This window comes from Balearica regulorum, chromosome 2 (assembly GCF_011004875.1).
Source record: "Balearica regulorum gibbericeps isolate bBalReg1 chromosome 2, bBalReg1.pri, whole genome shotgun sequence".
In the NCBI taxonomy this organism is placed as follows: domain Eukaryota; kingdom Metazoa; phylum Chordata; class Aves; order Gruiformes; family Gruidae; genus Balearica; species Balearica regulorum.
In genome coordinates, this window is record NC_046185.1 from 120997258 (window position 1) to 121021670 (window position 24413).

The 24413-nt window shown below is 40.2% G+C and overlaps 1 protein-coding gene across 6 annotated transcripts in view; it reads left to right on the forward strand.

Moving 5' to 3' along the window:
• The window catches only part of CPNE4 (copine 4), a 358320-nt gene that overhangs the window by 128521 nt on the left and 205386 nt on the right, over positions 1-24413 (forward strand). The gene's annotated exons all lie outside the window — the stretch shown is intronic.

Below are 24413 nucleotides of genomic sequence, written 5' to 3' on the forward strand. Positions count from 1 at the left end.
TGGGTATTCCTGTGCAATGTCCTAATGTTTGGGGTTTTTTTCCCCAGGATGTTTTAAAGAGACAAAACCATAAATACCATGTTGAGACTTTGTGCAAGGATTCTTTGTTCATTTAAATGTGTTAATCCAACTTTAAATTATTCAGCATTGCAAGAGGGTAGGGGAACACCAGTAGCCCATCAATAGGTGGTAACATTGCTTTTGTTGTAACAGTTTTCCAGCAAAGCTAATATTTACTTGTACTTCAGTGAATCCCCTCCCCATGCTCCTTCAAATACTGTCAACTATTTCCAAGCTTAGGAAATGGATTCAAGTTACCAATGCCAGGCTCTGAACTCTTAGTCAAGGAGGGCTTACAAGTTACTGTGAGTCAGGTGAGCAATGCTAACTCTTCATGTTTATGCTCTGAACTCTTTAAGTACTGTGCATCTCCTTTAGACTACTGTAAATTGTCTACAAATACAATACAAATCTTTGTATGCAAACAGTTACTTATTTTGCTATGCTCTTTGAAGTTGATGTTGCCTGCTGGTACTTGCCAGTGCCGTGTTGCCAGAGATTGTTCCTCTACAACCCTGCAAGCAGAATAAGAATGTTCTAGAGTAAGAATATTCTGCTTCATTCTAAATCTGTGAGACTAGTTTAATATGCTTTGCATGTGGGGCTGGGTTTGAGCTAGCCCACTGACTTCGCTGAAAGAATATTGAAGAGTACTTTCTACTATCAGAGCCATAGGGAAGGGATAATGATAGATGGCACAGCTACCTACAGAAGACATCTTTGTAGAGCCTGTGATTTGTTCCCAGTTCATATCTTGCATCAATACAGGTTAAAGAGGTTTAAGTATGTAAAAGTGCTCAAGGAGGTTCCAAACTATATTAGCAGGTCTGGTTTATACCTGTTATGACCATGGTAGAAGAATTCTCACATGTTCATGTCCCAGTAATGTCTTTTGAGTGTAGACAAAGGCACAGTGTTGATTCCTCCACCTCAGCTAGCTTTGATTATTTTTAAAATCTTTGCTTAATAAGAATCCAACTTTATCAGGTAATGCAGCATTAACTTGCTATAATTCTGAGTGCAGCTGAAAGTTTTAAGCTATTTGCAAGCAGGCAGATCTATGCAGGAAAGAGCCATCTCTGTATCCATCCAACAAGCCCAGCCAAGCATCTTCCCAAGGCAGGGTCCCAAAATGGCTAACTGGTGTTTTATTTTTCTCCACTCTGTCTACTATACTGGTAGTATTCTGGCAGTCAAACTGCAGTTCACAGTTCAAAATGCAGATTTTATTTTATTTTCTACTTGTTGTTTTCTCACATCACAATTTTGCCATCTATTTTTCTCTATAAAATACCCAAACTAAACCCTAGGAGCCATATTTTCCCAGCTAAAAGTCAAATATTTTTCTCAACAGGACTTGGTGGCACAGTATTTAATGCCACGTAGGAATGTAGCTGTAACAGGTTTTTCTTTTTCTTCCCCCTTTAAAGTGTGCTTGCAGTACTTTAAGTAGCAGCAATCAGGAAGGTTTTTTCAAATAATTTCTTAAAATTCCTAATTCTTTCATATTTTCATATTTCTATATATGAAATACGTTATTAAAAAGCTGATTTGCACAAAGAAGTAGCAGATCTCTTGGCAGAACAATTTCGAGCTCAATATATCAAAAAAAGGAAAATACTGAACTAATGGTGTAAATCAGTTATGAACAGCTGAGCATACTCAATAAGCTGGACCCTTGCAGTAAGGTATTTGTTTTAATAGTTGGGAGTATTTAATCTTTGAAAACACTTACTATGGATGTAGTGATTTAATTGTTATTGTAAGTCTTATTCATAACTTTTGTCTCTTTAAAAGTTTGTCCTGTTGTCACTGAAAGTCAGGAATAAAAGAAAACTCCTTAACACCAATTTAGCATTAAGGAGGAGGCATTTCCTTTTATTGCAGTGGTGGATGTCAGGAGGATAGTTCCTCTAATCAGGCACACCTAACATATAACTCTTGTCATAGTTATACACAAATCTTACAAAGATTACAAAGTGGTGCACTCCCCATTACAATAATTGGTTCATATTTCTTCACCTAGTATGCAAACTAGAACGCATGCTCAGTTCCTTTCTCTGCCTCTGTCTTTTGAGTAGGTGGTATAATTTGGGTAGGGGCCTTATGGGTCGGTGGTTGAGGGCACCCTGGCCCAAGTTACCTTTCCTCTAGTTTCTCAATACTTTGGTCCCGGTGATTGTTCGCTATATGCCTCAGGAAGATAAGGATGCTCCTGGAGGCAACTGGTGTCCTCCATTTCTGAAAAGTATGTACATAAGGACCTTGAAGTGTCTTGTAGCTCCTTCTTTTTATCATGATGTGTAACAGGTGCTCATTCTAAGAATCTTTAGCCTTCCACCTGAAGTAACAATGAATAGTTTCTTATCACACATAATACAAGTAGGCCTTTGTTATGGGCCTATCTTTTTGGCTACACTGTCACCCAATGATAAATCATAGGCTTGCTTTAAAACTTAAGTGAAGCATTATTCACTTTCTGATGTAGAATATCAAACAACTTGTTCACAGTGATCCTTTCTGCCCTTAAGAATCCAGTTGCAGAATCAGGACTTAAAGTTGCTGTCTTTGTCAGGGGTTGGGTAGTCTACATTGTATTCTACATTCATTATAATGCACTCACCTAGTTGAATCATATCTGGGTTTTAATATAATTAATATGCCTACAGATTTTCCACAGTAAAAACAAACTCTTGCAGCTCTTGGGAGGGGGAAGTGAAGTTGAGGAAAAGCTCAGCAAATTGCACTGCTTAAGTGTTGGTCTAGGGGGGATCTGATGATTTAGCAATGATGATATAAGAAACCAGAAAACAACTTCTACAATGATTCATTTTCTCATCTCTGGCAGCCATAGAAACAGATATGAGAGCCTGTATTTCTAGTTTCTACTCTCACTGTGTCTACAGTAAATTGGTTAATAAAATATGAAAACAAGTGTCCCCTAAAGTCTGCTAGTTTGTAAAGTGACGAGATATTTGTGGATATACATATATCTATGTATATTTCCTCCCTATTGTGTTGACACATTATTCCATAAGTGTTTCTGCAACTCTGTTCTCCACTCTTTGTGCTTTGCTGATCACAGTAAAGTCAAGTGAGCCTACTCAGAGTCAGCGTTTTGTTTATGGGACTGTACCACATAGGGCTACAGGGAAGATAAAAGTGCCAAAGGAATATCTATATATGTTGCCATCAAAGGCTTCCAAAGCATTACAAAAACAAATGTGTTTAAGTCAGGTCTCTTTGAGGGTGTCTTGGGGTGGGGGGGAAGGGCACTAACTACTTGTTCACTGTGTTGTACATGGCAATAGTGTCCCATTTTAGACTTTCCATGACCTGAATCTGTCATCTTTGAGAAAAGGCTGTTTTAAAGTGCATGGAGTCCAAAGAATGTTTTTCCCAGCCTCTCCTGTACATCATTTAATTCTCCCTATGTTAATGGATGTAAGTAAAATACAAACAGTATGCAGACTGTAGTAGCTGAAGAAATGTTATGACTCGTGGGTGTTTTTAAAAGAAAAAGCAGTTTTAGGAAGGGCTGTTTTTTCTTTGCGAGATTATAATTTGCCAGTCTCTGTGAGTATCGTAGCCCTGTCAGATGCTGCTCATGAATCAGAAAATGAGATGGGAGAGCTGTTAAAAAGGCTAATTCTAAAAGACAGAATACGTGCAAAATGAATTTTGAATGATGAGATAGAGCTCTGCTTCAGGTCACTGGTGCTTGTATGAAGGCTCATCAGTGTTGTGCACTGAAGTGAATTTGCTGGTGCCAGGAGCTCCTTGTGCATTTGTGTAACAGGCTGCAGAAGGGAGCTTGTAGGTTAGCTGTCAGCAGGCAGTGCAGGGCATGCTTGCGGCCCCCGGGGCTTTGTGGTGAGGGATGCCTGTGCTGTGGCTGGGGGCATACAGTGAGGTGGCTGCTGATAGGTGTGGCATGCAAAGCAGCTGGGATTCAGTAATCCTTGAATGAAACCAAGTAACTCACCCCAGGATGGCATGAAAGTGTAGGGATTTGCTATTTAAAAACCCCAAACCAACCAAATTTTAAAAAAAACCTCCCCAAAATCTGAAAAATGTCTGTGTTTCCTCTGAATTGCATCTATCTCCCTTCCTCCTTGGTTGTTGCTTTGGCCTCTGCTCTCAGGCAGAAGAGAAGGTTGCAAAAGACCAGTGGTTGCCCTTGATGACCCTGTCAGATGGGCACACAAACGCCTGTTACATGGCAAACACCACGTTCTCAGCTCTGTGCAGTATTTGAATGGCGTGCTCTGAATGCCTCTAGTGCTGGTATCGCATCGCATCCCATTCAAAGCACATCTAGATAATGGTCATAGAATATTATATGACTAGTACAGTAGCTGTTGTTACTAATGCATTGCTTCCAATACTATTGAATTGCATTGCCTTTAGATTAACAGTGGGGAGAATTGCTTCCAATTCACACAGTAATAGGATTCTCAATGTGGTTATGCCTGAATTGACCTTTTCTTGATACTAGCAGTGCATTGCTTGCTTTGCAGCCCTGTTATCAGGGCATCTTGAATATAAGTGGGGGATTTGAAAATGGGGATCTGGAAATACTGGTGTGAATACTTAAAAATGGATAGAGTGGAGGGAAATTCCTAGAAAGTCCTTGTTTTACTCTGTTTCCCTCCCCAAGAGGTGCCAGCGTACCTCTGAAGTGCTGGTATGATAGGTATCCATCCCAGCAGGTACTGTCCTTTTAAAGGAGAGTGAGTATATAGTTATCATTCTTTCTATTCCATCCATGCGCGTGCTTTTTCACTTCAAGTTCAGCCACCTCTAACTCACTCATGCAAGTCCTTTTGATTAGTTAATTTATTGCCCTTATTGAATGTCACTCTGAAATTAAAAGGCTGGCGCATGAAAGCTTCAACACAGGACCTTTGCTGGGCCTATTTGTTGTGCAGTCCAGTCCTTTTAATGGAGTTACTGATTTGCTCTGTTCTATCAAGCATGGTCTGGTCTCCTGAGTCTCAAGGAACTTGGTTGCAGGAAGAGGAAAATGTTAAACCTATTCTAATTTAATAATCTATGTTCAGAAAAGGGTAAAATTGCTATTTAGGTAAGTAGATAATGAGAAACCAATTTTAAAAGGAATTACTAAGTCTGCAAATGTGCTTTGGCAATTTTTCATGGCAAATTCAAGCATTAAGGTAATACAGTTTTCGAGGTTTTGATTTATATGGTGGATTTTACAGTTCTGCTTTACACTGTAGAATAGGGTAATGTGCTGTGCAACAGTCATCCTGGGAAGTTTATTTGTTGTGATTATTTGAGACTGCATTCTCAGCCCCATAGACTCTGCAATACAGAGGCTGTGCATCCTTTGTGGGGGAAGGGGATCATGTCGTCTGCCTGGTGCTGTAAAGAATGGAAAAAATCTTTCTGAAACTCCTAGATGAGATATAGAACGGATATCTAGGATTTAAAGATAGCCATGAATATAAACCACATAATAAAAAGATACTGCAAAACAGTATGTAAGGTCTCTGAGTCACTGCTTGTGTTAACACCCTTTCATAGATACATCCTGAAAACCAACTAGAGAATTGCTCACTGTGGCTGAAGTTATTGCTGTGTTACAATATTGGGTTGGAAATACCGTATTACTGACGGCTCAAGTGGTAAATTCATATGTGGCCTCCAAAATTGAAGGTCTAAAATCAAGAACTATCTTCTCAGCATGCCATTTGGAGGATATGTCTTATTCCTCACCACCAGTTTTAATCATCAGGGTGATTAAAAAAACCCAAAACAACAAAACCCTCCCCACAAATAAGATCAGGTGATTTGCTGAAGATCTGTGGGGAAGTTGCACTGGGAGTTTAAATTTGACTTTCTGAAATCCTGTTCCACTGACTTATCATTCAGAACAACCTTCCCTGATCTAAAGTAATGCTAAGAGAAAAGCTGACAGCAAGCATCTATGGCATTAGATACTTGCCTGATTCCTGTATCTGCATTGGTGGAAATCAGTGGGAAGCTAGGCACCAAAATGATATGGAGCTGTCCCTAACTCTACATTTAGTGTTGTCTTTTTTTTGAAATTAATTGCATCAAAGTTCTATCTAGGCCAATACTGAGGTATGCATCATTGCATCTCATGCTGTGACCATAAAAGGAGGTAAGTGCTTAAAAGGAGTAAAGTAGCTTAACTGTAATTGAGATATCCTGTTATAGAAGTTATTTCTTGTTTAACTTGGAGGCAGAATATGAATAACTGCAAGCAACATGCAGCTTGATTCTATGGACTTCTTAGAATTGCTTCAGCTGTTTAGCCATCTTGAAGACTACCATCCTTTTTGGGGACTGTACTTGTGCTAGCATGCTGGAAGGTTTAAATTAGTCTAGAAGTCCCAGATCAGAGTGGGCAAATGAAATATGCCAGGAAATTATGTTGAGTTGCTGAATACAAAAACCCGTTTAGCAACCTGTCATTGAACAACACATAAAACATGGAGAAGCTCTGCTTTAACCTGTTATGGAGACTTCAGTCTTAGCTCTGGGATCTTGATACATCAATCTGTTAAAGTAACTTTTTAGAAGTATTTAATGAATAAAAGCATTTATATTAATATTTCTATCTATGCCTGCCTAGCCCCTCGTTCTTGCCATTCCCCCATATTTATGCAGCACATATCACATCCCTCTCTAGCATGCCTCAAATAGAACTGATGCAGAACTGATCTTTGGGCTGCCCATTGTGTGACAAAGGCTTTTTCATGGTTTTCTCAATTTTCACTGTGACTCTGAGGTCTGGCAGGATAAAGCTGGCAAAACTGAAAGAATGGAGTCTTCTCAAAGTTAATTCCATCCTCATTTCCTGAAGATGCTTTTATTTGGAGAATATTTGGGGTTTGCTTGTTTTCCAGCAGCCTTTCTTGAATGCAAATGCCTGGATAAACATTCTGGTAATCCTAGTTTAGTTATTTAACCTAGGACAATAATTAGGCCTTGTGTGCTTTAAAAACTCTCATATTGCACAGACACATGTGGCTGAATAATTGATCCGGAAAGTAAATGGGAAACCTCAGCAAATGGTATCACACACTGCAAAGACAGAAGTATACCTACTATACAGACTTAGCGTAGGATCATTGTCATTTTGTACGTGACCATCAGTGCAAAGCTGGTAAGAACAGGGAAGCACTCGGCTTTACCCCAAAGCTATGTATAAGCATATATCTTTTCTTTCCAGTACTACTTAAGGAATGTTTTTAAGCATGACTGTAAGGTGAGACCGCTTTTTTCAGTACTGTTGTCTTGATGTGACTTTGTAGTAAAGGGCTGAGTATTCCAGTTATTAATATGTCTGATGTGTTAAGTATTTTCTAAGTCAGTATTAATTTAAACGTATGGCGGCTATGGGTGACAGCCTATGCTTTATATGGGCTTGCGTAATTCACTTATTACCACAGGTCAGTTTCTGGCTCCTCCTTGATGGGTGCCAGACACTTAGTCATAGCAAATTCAAACACCAGAAAAAGAATCAATAAACTTTCCATATCATATTCTGAATTTTTAATAAAAGTCATTGGGAGTACTTCACAATGCTATGGAGCATATTCTGTGTAGCTGGTAGATAAAAAATATTCTTTATGTGAAAGGAACTATTGATCTTTCTGAAGCTCATCCATTTCTTGAATGCTCTTCCTCTGAAGACACTGAATTACTTTTTGAAGGACACTTTTTGAGGATCATGGTGTTTGATTGGTTTTGGTTTTTTTAAATACTGTTCCTATTGTCAGATGCATAAGAGGATTTAAATTTGTTGTGGAAAGAATTAAAGCCATTGGGGATGTAAGTCTGGGTAGAGCAACATAATCAAGAGATTGTGGGAAATGATCAACAACACTGCCGAATGTTTCCTGAACAGAGCAATTGGGATAAAATAGGGCGGGATCAGTTTGAAAGTACCAACTTTCTATGCATGTTTTTAAAGGCAAATTTGGAAAAGAAACATGTTATCAATCACTGACTGCTCAACCTGAAAAATGGTTCTGAAACTTTTTAAAATTAGGCCTTTAGACTTTTAATATATTCCTTACTTTGGGTTTGACCAGGTGACCTCCAGAGGTCCCTTGCAATTTTAAGTTACTCTGACTCTCCACCTTTTTTTCTCTGGCCAAAACTATTTGGTAAAAGTAATTTAAAATAATTGTGTTTTTTCATTAAATTCTATTTTGTGAAGAATATACTGCTTATTTAGAGCAGATGGTTGCATTTTCCCTCCCTTTAATAGTGATTGTAAAGGGAAAGGTACAAATTGAAGGAGGACTGTGCTGCTAAAAAGAGCATCAATACACTGTGGGTGTATAATCAGAAGTTAAGATGACGCTTGCATCAGCTATGAAGAGTTCTGTTGTTTGCCACAGATTTGCTTGAAATCAATGGTAACTATATCAGCATTTTTCTTAGCCCTATGTTTTTTTCAGTCTTTTATATAACCCATAAATTCACTGAAGTCTAGCAGAAAACTCTCCTTTGAGAGTTATTTCTATACAGTACAACTGTAGTACAATTTCCCTAACTTCGTTATTCATTTTTTGTATTGAAAATGTAACCCCACTGTTGACATGTTATTAAGGTTTCTGCACTCAAAGGTCAGTTCCCCCTGGAGTCTCCTTTCGTCTGGAAGATGGCATATATTAAAATTTTATAACAGTTCCCATTAGTTCCAATCCTGTAATCTTGGGATCAATCTGACTGCCCTTCCTCACAGCCTATCAAGTGCAGTAGATGCATTAGGTGAGCAATAAAGAGATTGGAATTAGATTTTTGTAAGCAAGACTTATTTGCATAAAGGTTTAAACCTGGCCACAGTTGTGCTGATAAGGCTCTTTTCACTTCAGGTGAAAGGAGCCGCTAACACTTTCACATATAAACTGGCAGATCTTATGAAATAAGATACAGTAAGTATGGGTGCACATGAATGCAGGGCTACACTTTTAACCATAACATTTCACTTTACAATCAGCTCTTGTACCCAATTAAAAAAGAAATAATCTTCTCCTAGTGTAAGCATGAATAGATAACTTCACCAAGATTTCAAAAGGAAAAGGATATTTCTATTCCCAAGAATGAATATTCCATTCCTAAGAATGGTATCTCTCCTTTCCACTTCTCTCTCCGCATCTTTGCTTGGAATTTGCTCTTCATATCAGTCAACGCAGCCCCTGGGAGAGCTAGAACTGGAGAGTCGCTCCCAGATTTCAGGAGGGGGATCCAGATCATCCATGAATATGCTTGCTTTGATTTGTATGTGAGAAGACTGACCTGTGGTAGTCTAAGTAAGCTCTGTGGGTTATAGTTTTAGTGGGAGTGGACTTGAGATCAGAGGCCAGAATTCTGTTTGTCACTGTGAGAGGAGCGTACTGAACAAACACCTGTGACTGAAAAACTGGATTTCAGATGTTTCCATCAGAAAACTTTAGATAAGGTCAAGGCAATTATTTTTTTTTTTCCTACAGACTTACTCCACTGTGGCTAACACAATGGTCTGAGTGCCTCTGGAGACTGTTATGCCCCTGGACATTATTATGTGGATAATAAGATTACCTTAAAAGCTTGGAGAGAGTCACTAAATTCATATTTTCAGCATGGGATAATTTTTCTCTCAAACAGCATGACTTTTCATAATTGATTACATTTTTTAAAATGTCAGGCAGTGTCCTGATAAGTTTATTGATGAATGCAATGGGTGAAATGTAATATTAAGGGGAAAAAAATAACACAGCATCTAACAAACAAATCACGGTTTTCTCTTAAATCTCTTCTTGTCATGGTCTCTTTGAAGGATGCTGCAACATATCTTTGAGAACTAATATTACAGCTCACTGAGTATTTGTGAATGAGTAAGATGTCTGTCCTCTTGGCCAACTTTTTAACAGGGAGGATATTGCCAGGGCAAAATCTCCATGATGAAACTATTTGAATGAGCAGCTCCTTTTTACTTTTGTAAAGAAGCCAAACTGTGAAGTACCTTAACACTAAAAAGATTTATTGAGTTATGCTGCGATTGTGAAAGCTTTAGATAGCTTCTATCACCATCATTTGATCTGATATGTGCCCCACTGGGACTGATTGATCACTCAGTGCTTCTCGGAGGGTAAGTGTGTGAACTGGACTGAGAAGTACTGATTGACCTGCCAGGTGCCATTACAGAAACTTGTGACAATTCCAGCATTAGGTGATCTTGTGCTCTTATATAATGTGATTGCTTGACTTTGGTGGTGGTTATTTTTTGTGTGTGTTTTTTTTTTTTTCTTGAGTTAGGGGAAGGAGAAAAAGAGTTAATATCTTAACAGCTTTCTCACTTCATGCAGGTATTGAGTTTGCCCAGCAAAATAAACAACCATTGCAAGTGACTTCTGTCCTGTTCTCCACTTCTATATCTATATATAACTCCAGACCTGCAACCTTCTGTTCTTATGGATAAATGAATAATTAAGAAAACTAAGAGACACATGGATTAAATTAAGCACTTAATTTCTTTAGAATGTGGAGACCCTTTCAGTGTCCTGTGCAAATTGATGAGTCAGATGAAACTATTTCAGGCAGTAATGCCAGCAGAAGTTCATCTTGGTGGATGCTGAGAGTGAGTTTAAATATTATCTTTAAGAATGACAGCAGTGATAAGCTCCAAGGGGTTGGTTATCTTCTGCTATGTTGGGTGGGGGAGACATATGCCTCTCAGTGTAGGCATAATCTGATGTTAACCTAAAACTTAATTTGCTTGCTTCAGAATGTATACTTTTCTTGCTGCGGATTTCACAACATTTTGTTTTCAGTACCTATGATCCCAAAGAAGCTGAGACGCTGTTTTGCATCCCTTTACACTAAAAAGAAGATCAGTTGTTAGTAAGGTCATCTGACAGTTCACACTACTCCATTCTGAATTGCTTGCTGACTTTGATAAACTTTTATGCTGGCATTTGTGTTCCATACCATGTGCAACCTCCTAACTGAAAAGGAAAGCAAAAACATCCCTCAAGTAAGGTTCCAAGAAAGTGACATTTTAATACTTATTTTAAAATAATAAAGTACAGTGGTCTTTTTTTAAAAACAAGACTAGGTTTTCTGTGTTGTAGATGAGGGAATTGAAATTTGGCAGACTTTCAATCTTCTGTTCCAAAAATATCAGCCAAAAATAGGTGTATACAAGAGCTGCTGTGGACTAGACTGAAACCTATCAAATCTGAACCTTTGTCAAGTCTGCCATAGTATCTCATAGCTCTGACTGCTCACCAGGCTGCATATGTGTCTTTGCTTCAGAGCTACTCAACATGCTTCAGCTGAGAGTTACAGAGTCATGGTGTAGGTTTGGTGTACAATGGCTGCTTTCCTAGCATCAAGCCTGTCTACTTTATAGAATCGCAGAATGGTTTGGGTTGGAAGGTAAAGGTAATTACCTTTAAAGGTTATCTAGTCCAACCCCCCTGCAATGAGCAGGGACATCTTCAACTAGATCAGATTGCTCAGAATCCCATACAACCTGATCTTGAATGTTTCCAGGGATGGGGCATCTACCACTTCTGGGAAACCTGTTCCAGTGTTTTACCACCCTCATCATAAAAAAATTCTTCCTTATATCTAGCCTGAAACTACCCTCTTTCAGTTTAAAACCATTACCCCTTGTTCTATCACAACAGGCCCTACTAAAAAGCCTGTCCTCATCTTTCTTACAAGCCCCCTTTAAGTACTGAAAGGCTGCAGTTAGATCTCCCCAGAGCCTTCTCTTCTCCAGGCTGAACAACCACAACTCTCTCAGCCTGTCCTCACAGGAGAGGTGCTCCAGCCCTCTGATCGTGTTTGTGGCCCTGCTCTGGATTTGCTCCAACAGGTCCATGTCTTTCTCGTGCTGAGGACTCCAGAGCTAGACATAGTACTCCAGGTAAGGTCTCACCAGAGCAGAGTAGAGGGGGAGAATCACCTCCCTTGACCTGCTGGCCATGCTTCTTTTTATGTAGCCCAGGATAAGGTTGGCTTTCAGGGCTGCAAGCACATGTAGCCAGGTCATGCCCAGCTTTTCATCCACCAGTACCCCCAAGTCCTTGGCAGGGCTGCTCTCAATCCCTTCATCCTCCAGCCTGTATCGATAGCAGGTGTTCCCCTGACCCAGGTGCAGGACCTTGTACTTGGCCTTGTTGAACCTCATGTAGTTCACATGGGCCTATTTCTTGAGCTTGTCCAGGTCTGTCTGAATGGCATCCCATCTCTCAGCTGTGTGAACTGTACCACTCAGTTTGGTGTTGTGTACAAACTTGTTGAGGGTGCACTTGATCCCACTGTCTATATCATTGATGAAGTTGTTAAATAGTGCCAGTCCCAATACAGACCCCTGAGGGACACCACTTGTCACTGGTCTCCATCTGGACACTGAGCTACCCTATGGATGTGATCATCCATCAAATTCCTCATCCACCAACTATCCATCAAATCCATATCTCTCCAATTTAGAGAGAAGGATGTTGGGGGGGACTGTGTCAAAGGCCTTACAGAAGTCCAGATAGACATCATCCATAGCTCTTCCCTGGTCCACTGATGTAGTCACTCCATCACAGAAGGGCATTAGCTTGGTCAGGCAAGACTTGCCCTTGGTGAAGCCATGCTGGCTGTCTTGAATCACATCCTTGTCCTCCATGTGCTTTAGCATAGCTTCTAGGAGGACCTGTTCCATGATCTTCCCAGGCACAGAGGTGAGGTTGACAGGTTGGTAGTTCCCAGAGTCCTCCTTTCTCCCCTTTTTAAAAATGGGTGCAATGTTTCCCTTTTTCCAGTCACCAGGGACTTCAGCTAACTGCTATGACTTTTCAGATATCATGGAGAGTGACTTGGCAACTACATCAGCCAATTCCCTCAGGACTCTGGGATGCATCTTGTCAGGTCCCATAGACTTATGTATGTTCAGGTTCCTCAGGTGTCACGAACCTGATCTTCTCTTACAGTGGGAGGAACTTTGCTCCCCCAGTCCCTGTCTTGTGGTCCATCCACTTGAGAAGTGTGGCAAGAGAAGTTGACAGTGAAGACTGAGACAAAGTTGAGTGCCTCAGCCTTCTCCTCATCCATTGTTACCAGTTACTTCTAGTTGGTCTTTCCTGTTTTGGCAAAAGGGAGTAAGAGCTGTGTTTGAGTAGAGAAACAAACAGTTTAGCCTCTGGTGGAAGGGAAGGAGAGCTATAGATGAGGCAAGGAAATTGGATAGGCTAGGCAACAATTTGGTTGGATTTGGAAGGAGCTTGGATGAGGTGGTGAGAAGAGGGGAGAAACGGGTGCTGTGAAACAGTGGTAGGGAGGAGGATTGAGCTGAGATACATGACATACAGGCTTAAAGGGTCAGGTAGGAAGATGATAGGGAGCCTCCTGAGCAAGGAGACTTGTATGGGGGGGAGCAAAAGGTGAGGAAAGTTTTCTTTTTAAAACAAACCAACCATCCTTCCTTGCTGTTTCTCCCAAACCCAACCGCAAAACAGAAACAAAAAATCCAACAAAACCAAAACAAAAGAACTGGTATGGTAGGGAGAGCAGAGTGGGTTGAGAAGCGCTCGAGGCCTTGTAGCTACTTGAACAAGGACATTTGGTAGAAGATTGGTGATGTTAGCCCAAATGAAGAGCAGAAATTGAGACTGAGCTAAGGGTAGAAAAAAGACAGGGTAGGCAAAGGTGGCACAAAATGGGAAGGATGAAAAAGCGAGCAGTGTATAGCTGTGCTACAGTCTAGAATGGGACCTGAGGATTTTTTTAAGTTGTTCTAGGTCTCCCAGTGGAAAAAAAAAAACCCACCTTCATTAATCAAGTGCTTGCTTCCTATCACTTCTGCTCTTGCTGTGCTTTCTGGCAAAAGAACTTTTGCATTTAGTGTACTCGCTACAAAGATCTGAGTATTGTATGCCTATGCCGGCAACCATCATTAGGGAGTACTCGCTCTCTTGTGTGACATGAACTGAAAGTGGATGAGCAAAGCTCCTTTGTACAGACAGAGCCCACTGTCACAGGCTGTGTTTTGTCAGAGTCTTTACTTTGCTGTGGCCTACAGTAGATAGGAAAGTCTACTGCTGCTGCAGTGTTCCACTTCAGCATCTTATTGGTGTCCATAAGTGTTTGGTACCACCCAAGTGTTTGTTGGAATGGATTGTCTGCTTATGGTTTGCTTTCTAAATAACCGGCATATTTCACGTAGCACTCCCCTTTGAAAAGCAAAGCCAAACACTAGAGGAAATGCCAGAACAAAGTTTGCCATGTGGGCTTAATTGAGCCTTCTAGTTTGTGTGTGTTATGACACTGTGATCATATGTCTTTTTTCCTGTGACAATCCTGCAACAGGATGGCCTTTGGCATCTTAGGTGGCAGTTTTACCACTCTTTCTGAGAGCATTTGGGTTTGTAGATGACTCACTCCATAGCTTTCCTGCACCAAAGATCAAATGCTGCAAAAGCAAGTGGCTACAGGGCTTCCAGTGGCATCTTTACATTGACTTCAGTAGGCTTTATAGAGTAGATTGCAAATTGAGACAAAATTTGGACTGGAACTTCTTCCGTCTCCAATGACTTAATTGATGGGAAGACATGTAGAAGAACTGCTTCAGTGCAGCTCTGTTAGTTTTGGAAGCATGTTTGGTTTTTTTCAGACACTAAATAATACAGAGTGAAGTTGTGTTTTCTGTTTTTTTTAATATTTGTCTGAATGCTTCACTGTTCAATTGTGATTCTTGATGCAGTTCATTAGACTTCTCCTTAGGTGGAAAAGCATCCTAAACAGTAAAGATTTATGTTCCAATCTAGTAATGCAATTTACAGTGTTGTAAAGGATCTAAAATTAGGTGAAAAACCAATTCCTTTTATAATCAAGGGAATTGCAAAGAACAAAGCATTTGGTAGTGCAAGCTGTGTGTAATTGTGATAGAAGATTCACAACACTTCAGCCTTAGGATATCACTTGAGAGCATTTTAAGAGTCTTGGAAATCTGCATACCTGTACTGCTTATCTTTTAATCAAAGAATGTTAATATTAAAAAAAAAAAAGCATGAAGTTATTTTAATCTGGTTGAAAACCAGTTACTGAAAGCAAGTCTTTCATCTGACACAAAGTTACCACTTTCATAGGTATGTTGCAATTTCACTGTAAGGGTCTGATCTGCTTTCTCAGCATGCAGCAGCTCTGCTAGTGGTAATACATAAGTCACTGGAACACCTTGGTAAATGAGAGAAGGCTCTGGTTTGGAGAGCCCTGGAATCCTGCAGAAATGCTGGGGAAATGCCACTCTGTAACCATAAAATGATTTTAACTGAGTAAATATTTTTGAATGGATACTTTCTGTAATGGATATTTGCCTCTCTCCCTGTGTTTGCAAAATTTCCATGAAGAAGGTGATAATGTGCTCGATGTATTTGCTCTTCAATAAAATTTAAGTAGCAAACAACATTCTTCAGTAAATACGTTGATTTCCATTTTTATTACATAGTTGCAACTGGCCAGAGCGTGATATTTCTTCTTTCTCATTTGATCTTCTATGACCAAAATCTCATGGAAAGAGGATTTTCTCTCAGTGGCATAGAAAATGCCTCTTTTAATACATTTTTGTCCCTTGTTGCTCTGAAGGGAAAGTGCAGAGGCATTTCTTCCTTTTTCAGAGTGAAGATAGGTGTGCCTGGTATAATTATGATCATCTGTATTAATCATCACCCTTTTTGGAGCAGCTGCAGACATTGTGCAGGGAAGTTTACTTGGATACATTTGACTCAGCAGTCCAGATCTCCTTTCTTCTTTCTCTTGCCAGCTGAGTGAATCCTATCCCAACTCAAAAAGCATCTGTTCGTGTTGGAGATGGAGAATGTTAGTGCCACACTGGGTGTGCCCTCTGCGTTCCACCTATCCGCTAAATCTCACTCTAGAGCAGCAGACTCAGCTGCCCGTAGCTGGCAATGTGAGTGACGTTGCAGTGTTGCCAAAAAAGGTTGGGAAGCTGGCCAAGGTGGAGATGGGACAGAAGGGCCGTGGTAAGTTTGACAGAGAAAAATAAATACAAGGGGAAAGTCAGAGGTAGACAGTTTTGAAAAGAATTTCATGAGAACTGCTGCTTACTGGCTTCTGTCTTCTCAAGAATCTCAATCCTGCAGCATATTAAGTGTCTGAAGTCCCACTAAAGGGATGTTTAGGGCAGGAACACCTTGCTCGTAAACAATTTCTAATGATCTATGTCCTTTTCTTTCCTCTCTTATGACTTTTGTGGTGGTCCTTGACCATGTTATTGCCACAATGATGATAGTTGTCCCACTAAACACCGTAGAATAATTGAGATAAGGGCATTAAAAGGTGCATACCTTTGACAAAATACTGCCTGTATCAGATTTAAGCTTCTGGCTCTGGAGGTAACAGAATTTGGATTGTGGTCAGTCTGGCTGTGGGTTGAGTGTAGAACTCCCAACCACTCAAACCTCACTGTCACCCCAAAAGGGAAGCAATTGGTCTGTTTTGATTATTGGCAACATGAGCTATAGGTTGTACCATGTACTTCTTTTCTAACCACAGAGCATGTGGGTACAGCTACTGAGTTGGCAGTAGAGGACAAAATGAGTATCTCAAATCTTTCCCTTGGGCTAGAACATTGGCTACTGCAAAAAGAGTAGCCGCTCCCCAGTTTCACAGGAGCTTTGTTCAGTCACAGCAACTGTACATTTAGGCCTGACAATATCTGCTCTGAGGATGAGATGTGTGCGGTTTTGGTTTGGGCTTTTTTTTGAGGCAAAAAGGGGAGAAGGGCCGTCTTCATGCCTTCTGTGGCTTGGAAAGACTGTCATTCTCTTTTGAATAAGCAGGGTCATTGACTATCTTGGTGATTACCTGGAGGTCATCTTTGAGTCCTACAAGGCAACAGGTGGATAAATGAGCTTCATTGTTCGGTGTGGGGACTGTGTTTTGACTTAGAATTAGTGAAGTAGGAGCCAGTGCGGTAATTTGTACCTAAGAATCTATTGATCTAAGGTGGAGGAGTATAGGAAATCTTAAAGGTGGTTGTTTGGGTAAGCACAAACTGCGTGAAGGGCAATGTGCTATGGCAGAAGGAAGTGCCCTGTGGAATTTGCCTTCTAATTGAAGATATTTTCCCTTATTTTAAAATGTAGGTTGTAGAACAGATGTCTGTCTTGACTCCCCATGATCAGTATGGAGACAGCTAGCCAGAGTTGCTGCTTTCTCCCTCTGGGTCACCAGTAAACCCCATACTCACAGGTGTATTTGTGGTCTGCTTATAAGTAGATAGGGGTGTATAAGCATTTGTGATCTTGCTAATTTAAGTGCTTGTAGGAATGAACTGGATGGGCACAAGTAAGTGCTAATAGGCTTGAAGTGCAACAAGCTACGAACTAATATGTAGCTCCTATTTTCCACACCCTTTCCACCATGAATTACATTACCCAAATGTTTGAGTTCTGATAGTAATAGTGCTATATCAAGCCAAACTTAATTATCTAAGGGATTCACCTGTCTGTACGTGGTTTGACCTTGAATGACAGCTGTGTATGATGGGACATTCTTACAGAAGCAAGTGGTAAAGGAAAATAAAGCAGAAAGCTCACAACTAGAAAGTGTGTTGTGGGCAGAGAGTACAATGACAAAAAAGGTGTAACAGTAAATAATACACCAATGGTTTCCCCAGGCTCATCCTCCAACAGCACCAGATGAGGATAGAAGCAGGCCCCATTCCATCCTTGTTAACAGGCAGGGAAGGTGAGGAGCAGTGTGGTCTTTGAGTTATTTGCTGTTTGGGGATGTCAGGTTCTTGCACATGCAGAGAAGTACGGTTGAGAAACTGAGGTGCAGTTTGGCTTTCTGCATTGGGGTAGTTTAAATCATCTTACACTTTGGGTAGCCTCTTTCAGCCTCTAAGAACAAAACGTGTTGTACTATTGAAATACAAAGAAGTGCTCCGTTTCTCTTGATGGCAGGTCCCAATTTTGCTGGTGCAGTGGTAAGTACTTACCAGTTTAGTCCCAGATAAGGTAAGGTTAGACAACCAAGCCAAGGCTTAGATTGAAATGGCTTCTCCTTTCCTGTAAACACTTGGGTTTGTTCTCATGTAAGCTGACTGCTGGTTGTCAGTTAAGTTTTACACATTGTTGTTTGTATGCACTATTGTCTTTTTGTATTGAAAATGAAAAAGACATTGGAATGACAGAATAGGTCTGAGTTCCTCCTTCTTGGGGTCTCTGGTGTGTGAGGTTAGGAGTTTTCAGCATGTGGGTGCTTGAGGGGCAATATCAAGGTTCCGTGCTCTTAGGTAATTATAAAAAAAGGATTAGCATTTCCTGAAATATACTACTGCAAATGGTATGGTTTAAATAAAATGTTTATTTCATGGCAAAAATTTAAATGCCCGTGTACTGGGTGAGAAATGGAGTGATATTTGGGCAAAATATTTTGAGTTTTCATGCAGTCAGATTACAAAGATGACTTTGTGGACTTTTAACCTTTGTTAGGCTAAACTTAGTGTAATCAGAAATATGACTTTTGAAAAATTTTTTTAACTTAAAGGCATTTTTCAGGAAGCATTTTTCTACTTTTTTTTTTGGCAGGAAACTTTTGTGACCTATCTAGTTCTAAGGATAGTGTTACTCCTCTCTTTGTAGAGGGGGAGAACAAAATTAAGTTTTGATGTTTCTGAGCTTTCATCTTGCTGTTAGGGGGCTTTGAGGCTATTGTTTTGAAAAGAATACACAACAGAAGAAATTTCAAAGATAAGAAATCGAAGATGAGATTAATGGAGATAAGGCTATAGAAAACACAACTTTGCTCTGCGATGAATTTTTGGTTATAGTTTTAACTACTAAAGAAAGGCAAGGCCAGCATTTATCAGACATGCAGGTTCCAGCAAAGTTAAAAATTATAACCTACGTGGCAAATAAGAAAACCATGATATTGTACACAAAACTAAGGGCCTTTGTTAGAGTCTGTATCAATAAGTTTGTTTCCAAACTTCTTTTGGCTTTCCTGAACAATTTTATATAATGGGCAGATTTGAAGTGTTTTCATTTTGGACATCAGGTTGAAGCTAAGACAGTCATTTTTCTAGCAAACTTCTAAGTTTCTTGCAATAAGAAATACTAATTGTGAAGGGCGGCAGATAGATAAGCTGAAGAAACACAAAAGATTAATACCCCTAAAATTGCACAGCAATTTTAATTAAAGTTTTAATTTTACAATACAGCAGAGAGAAATTACAACCCATTTTAAACAATCAGAAGGTAAAAGCAACGTTAAATATTTAATTTTCTCAGTGCAATCTTCGAAGAAAATTCGAGGGGGGGGGGAATCTCTAGATACCATATGTCTGAGTTCAAAAGTGTTCATTGACTGCAAGGAGTTATTCAGGAATTCAAAAATACCGGAGTGTGAAAGATAAGGTTTTAAACAGTCTTCCCTATTTATCACTGGATCCTACTAAGCCGCCTTTCTCCTCAAAAACATCATTATTACAACCCAGACTAAACTTGCATTAATTTGTTTTACCTTTCTTGAGTGTCCCTTAAAGGAATGCCTGGGAAGTACTACACCTCCACAAAAGATGTTTATCTCTGTATTAATAGTTGCTCCATAGGCAATGTGTTAATGAAACGTTCAAGAGCTTGCAGTTTTGTTCGTAGGTTTTGACCAGCCAAAGTTGTCATGTACTGCAAATGGCTTCCTGTAAAGTCATTTATGGGTGCAGCTCCCGGTTGGTATATATTATGGAATCATAGAAAGGTTCGAGTTGGAAGGGACCTTAAAGATCTTCTAGTTCCTACCCCCCCCGCCATGGGCAGAGACACTCTCCACTAGACCATGTTGCCCAAAGCCCCATCCAACCTGAACTTGAACACTTCCAGGGAGGGGGCATCCACAACCTCTCTGGGCAACCTGTTCTAGTGCCTCATCAACTTCACAGTGAAGAATTTCTTCCTAATATCTAATCTAAATTGACTCTCTTTCAGTTTAAAGCCATTGCCCCTTGTCCTATCACTACCTGCCTTTGTAAATAGTACCTCACCATCTTTACTGTAGGCTCCCTTCAGGTACTGGAAGGCTGCTATAAGGTCTCCCCAGAGCCTTCTGTTCTCCAGGCTGAGCAACCCAAACTCTCTCAGCCTGCCTTCATAGGAGAGATGCTCCAGCCTTCTCATCATCTTTGTTGCCTTCCTCTGGACTGGCTCCAACAGGTCCATGTCCTTCCTGTACTGGGGACCCCAGGGCTGGATGCAGTACTCCAGGTGGGGTGTCACCAGAGTAGAGGGGGAGAATCACCTCCCTCAACCTGCTGGTCATACTTCTTTTGATGCAGCCCAGGACACGGTTGGCTTTCTGGGCTGCAAGCACACATTGCTGGCTCATTTTGAGCTTCTCATCAACCAAGACCCCCAAGTCCTTCTCCTCAGGGCTGCTCTCAATATGTTCTCCACTCAGCCTGTATATGTGTTTGGGATTGCCTCGACCCATGTGCAGGACTTCGCATGTGGCCTTGTTGAACTTCATGAGGTTTGCAGGGGCCCACCTCTCCAGCCTGTCAAGGTCCCTCTGGATGGCATCCCTTCCCTCCAGCATGTTGAATGCACCACACAGCTTGGTGTTGATGGCAAACTTACTGAGGCTAGACTCAATCCCACTGTCCATGTTGCCACAAAGATGTTAAATAGTGCTGGTCTCAAGAGTGACCCCTGAGGAATGCCACTTGTCACTGATCTCCATTTGGACATTGAGCTGTTGATCATAACTCTTTGAATGCAACCATCCAGCCAATTCATTACCCTATCCACTGAGTGGTCCATCCGTCAAATCCATGTCTCTCCAATTTAGAGCCTCCAATGTGGAGGACAGTGTCAAATGCTTTGCACAAGTCTAGGTAGTTGACATCAATTTCTATATGCTGTTTGTTTAATGTAATTACAGTCTTCTAAAACCTGCCTTCTACCCATAACATGCAGGAAACGGCAGTGATGTTGTTCCTTCTTTGTCTTAAATTGCTTTAACTGAGTTAATCAGACCTCCTTCTGATACACACCAACTAAGTCAGTCAGTGAAGTCATAGGGAGTCCTGGAAGGATCGGAGAACAAGCTTTGTTCAGCATTAATCAGTCACCTTATAGGATAGTTTAGAGAAGATGGAGCCAGGTTCTTCTTGGAGGGACAGTGGTAAGACGAATGGCAACAGGCACAAGGTGCAGCAAGGAAAATTACAATAAATTGTTTACAGAGATGGTGGTCAAACACTGGAGTAGAGGTCCAGAGAGGCTGTGGGATCTCTGACCTTGGAGATACTCAGAACTCACCTGGACTGGACCTGCGTTGAGCTAGGAGTTGGAATAGAGACCCCCCCACCCCGAGGTCCCTTTCAGCCTAAATTATTCCCATCAGACAATTTGCCTGCATTAACTGTATTGAAGACCTGGTGCATTTTGACTTCAGCAATACAATATCTTGTCAGATGTCAAAGTGTCAGAGACTCAGAATTAAAGAGCTCCTTTGCGATATCATTGTCTAACATGATGTAAGTATATTCAGACTGCTCTGACATTTTTCTTAGGCAACCTATGTCACTTGGAAGCATAATCTTGGCAGAAGCCTAGGTTGGAAAAGATGGTTGTAGATAGGTCTTACCATACACGGAAAGAACATAGCTGCTCAGAGGCTGAAAAAGAGGAGGAATGCAAAAAGCAAGCTGAAACTTCATATCTGAAGTAGTAGCTAAATAAGAAATGATGTAGTAATCACTTGACTGAAATGATTTTCTTAACATGTTGCAAAATGCCCCTGCTTCTGAAAAGGGGCAAATTAAGAGCCAGCACAAAGGGTAATTCAGGTAGGAAATGTACTTTCATGCCAGTCTTTCTAACTGACGGTGAAAATCTCATGAGAAGAATTTGAGTTTTCCTCCAATAAGTATTAAATCTTTGTCCGTGCTATTTCTACCTTCAATTTAGTTAATGTTTAAGATGTGTCTCTTTATGCGCTTCATTTAATAACATATTACACTAGTGAATCATTTAAAGAATTCTTCAGTGAAATATAGAAATAATTTTCATGTAACATCAGCAAATTAACATCTTACTTTGATATATTACTCAAACTTAATATCCCAGCTCAGTCTTTGTTGATTTATTTACTTCAAAGTTGAAGCAATTTAGAACACTAAATGGTGTAACTGTGTATTCCATCTAATTGCAGACTTACTGCAACAGCAGTCAAGCACCTGGTAATGGTATAACCCAATTTTTGTAAAGGGCAGAAATTAGAGGTAAAATTTGCATTTTGACTCTAGAGCATAAAGAATGTCATACATCGTTCACTGGGTCAGATCTGAATTGCTATAATGTTTGTAATTTGCCGACAGTGCTTATGACTGAATCAGCAAGGTTTTTTTTAAAAGGGCATATATTTTCAGAATGCTTTAGAATTTTTTAGTACATCTTTTCCATAGGTATCCAAGGCTGGATTTGATACCACAGATCTATATGAAGAAGCATTTAAAGATCTATCACTGAGACTTTGATATTCCTAGGACATGCATTTACTATAAGCCATGTTCTCTAATGTTCATTTGTGTGGGTTGTTTTGTTCTTTTCCACTCCAAGCACCTTTTACCTATGGTGACTGCTGGCACTAGAGAAGAAAATACAAGAAATCTTCTGCTAGTCAAGAGAAACAAAAACTAAGATCTTCGGTTCCTTTCTCATAAGTCTTTCAAATCTCTTCTGTCTGGAGTTCCCTTACACTTATGTAGAATGAGACATGTTCATAAATTAGACAAGTAGTTCTATGAAATTATGATGACATCATTTTTGAAAAGTTATTAAAAAATATCTCTATTGGACCTATTTGCACTGGATCAATGCAGATCAGGGATAAGACACAGATAAACACAGTACATATTAAATGCCTTGTATAGTTGGAGTATTCAAAGAGTACCCTCTTTTGGTATAGATTTGAGTATCCTCTGTTGGTATAGTTTCATTGTGGTTACTGTCAACAAGTATATTCGTAATTCTAAAAATATGTAGGTATAAAGCCTGATGACTATCCTTTTAAAGTTAGAATTCAGATATAAATACTCGAACAAGGAGAACATTGCTTTGTGCTCTGAGCAATGATCAGATTGTAGGGTGTTCTCAATTTTGTGTTTTCTTTAATTCTTGGCAGCTCTTGTGGATACTTGGAACCCGGTTTAGTTATCACCACTCCTTTTTGGCATCATGGGGTATCTGTGGGCTTCTACTCCTCTGTGTTCTTAGGAAATGTTGATCTCTCCATGAGCATAAGGAATTTGAGGAGCCTTGTTTTGATGTTTCTGTCTCTTGGTAGTGTGGCCAAGAAGATGACAGTACAAGTTCTTGTCAGTCATAGAATCATACAATGGTTTGGGTTGGAAGGGACCTTAAAGATCATCTAGTTCCAACCCCTCTGCTGCAGGCAGGGACACCCTCCACTAGACCATGTTGCTCAAAGCCTCGTCAAGTCAAGTGCAAGGTGTGCAGCTAGTGTGGAGGGAATGACAGGTACAACCAGATGTTGCAGTTTGGCTTCACACCTTTATTTTTACCAAAATTCTTAAGCATCACTTTTGAACAAAGTGCTGACAGCTCTTTTATTTAGGCTTATAAAGCTTGCAACTGTTGGTGTTTCAAACAAAACAGCAACTTGGACATCTACCTAAGCTATGGTCAAGTGAAATGCTTGTTTACTTTCCTCCATGCTTCACTTGTGCTACTGTAATTTATCCTTAAGGTGAATTTTGTCATCATCTGAGGTCTTCCACCACCATGTAAAGTGGACTATTACATGGTGACCCTCCTTTGCTATTCCTTATCTATGTAATCTCCCTGATGCTTTGCAGCTGTCTTTTAACAAACAGTGTAAGAGAGTTCATAAATTTCTATTTGGAGAGCAATTATGTTCAGAAAAGGGCAAGTAGGGAAGGGAATTACCAGTTTTACAGATTTGGAGAGAAAGCCCAGGAATGCCTTTAAAGCTTCCATTCATACAGCACTATACCTTAGATAATCTGACCAGAGCTATTGCAGTTGTGAAGTGGAAACATCTGGCTGGGACTTAATACCAGCCTCCTGTGTCTCTTCTCCATTGAATGCCATCACTGCTGCCTTTTTGGCATTGTTTTCTCTCTGTCATTTTAACTAGCAACTGCAGTAGGTGGTGCATTTACTTTATTGCACTTTGTCTACGTTTTTGCTTTAAAGACAGATGAATGTAGGTGAAGCCCTGTGCAATACATGCCCAAATCTTAGCGGTATTTCTTGCCTAATGTGCACTTCATGAAATGCTGTCCTACCAGGCAGTGATGTCAAGAT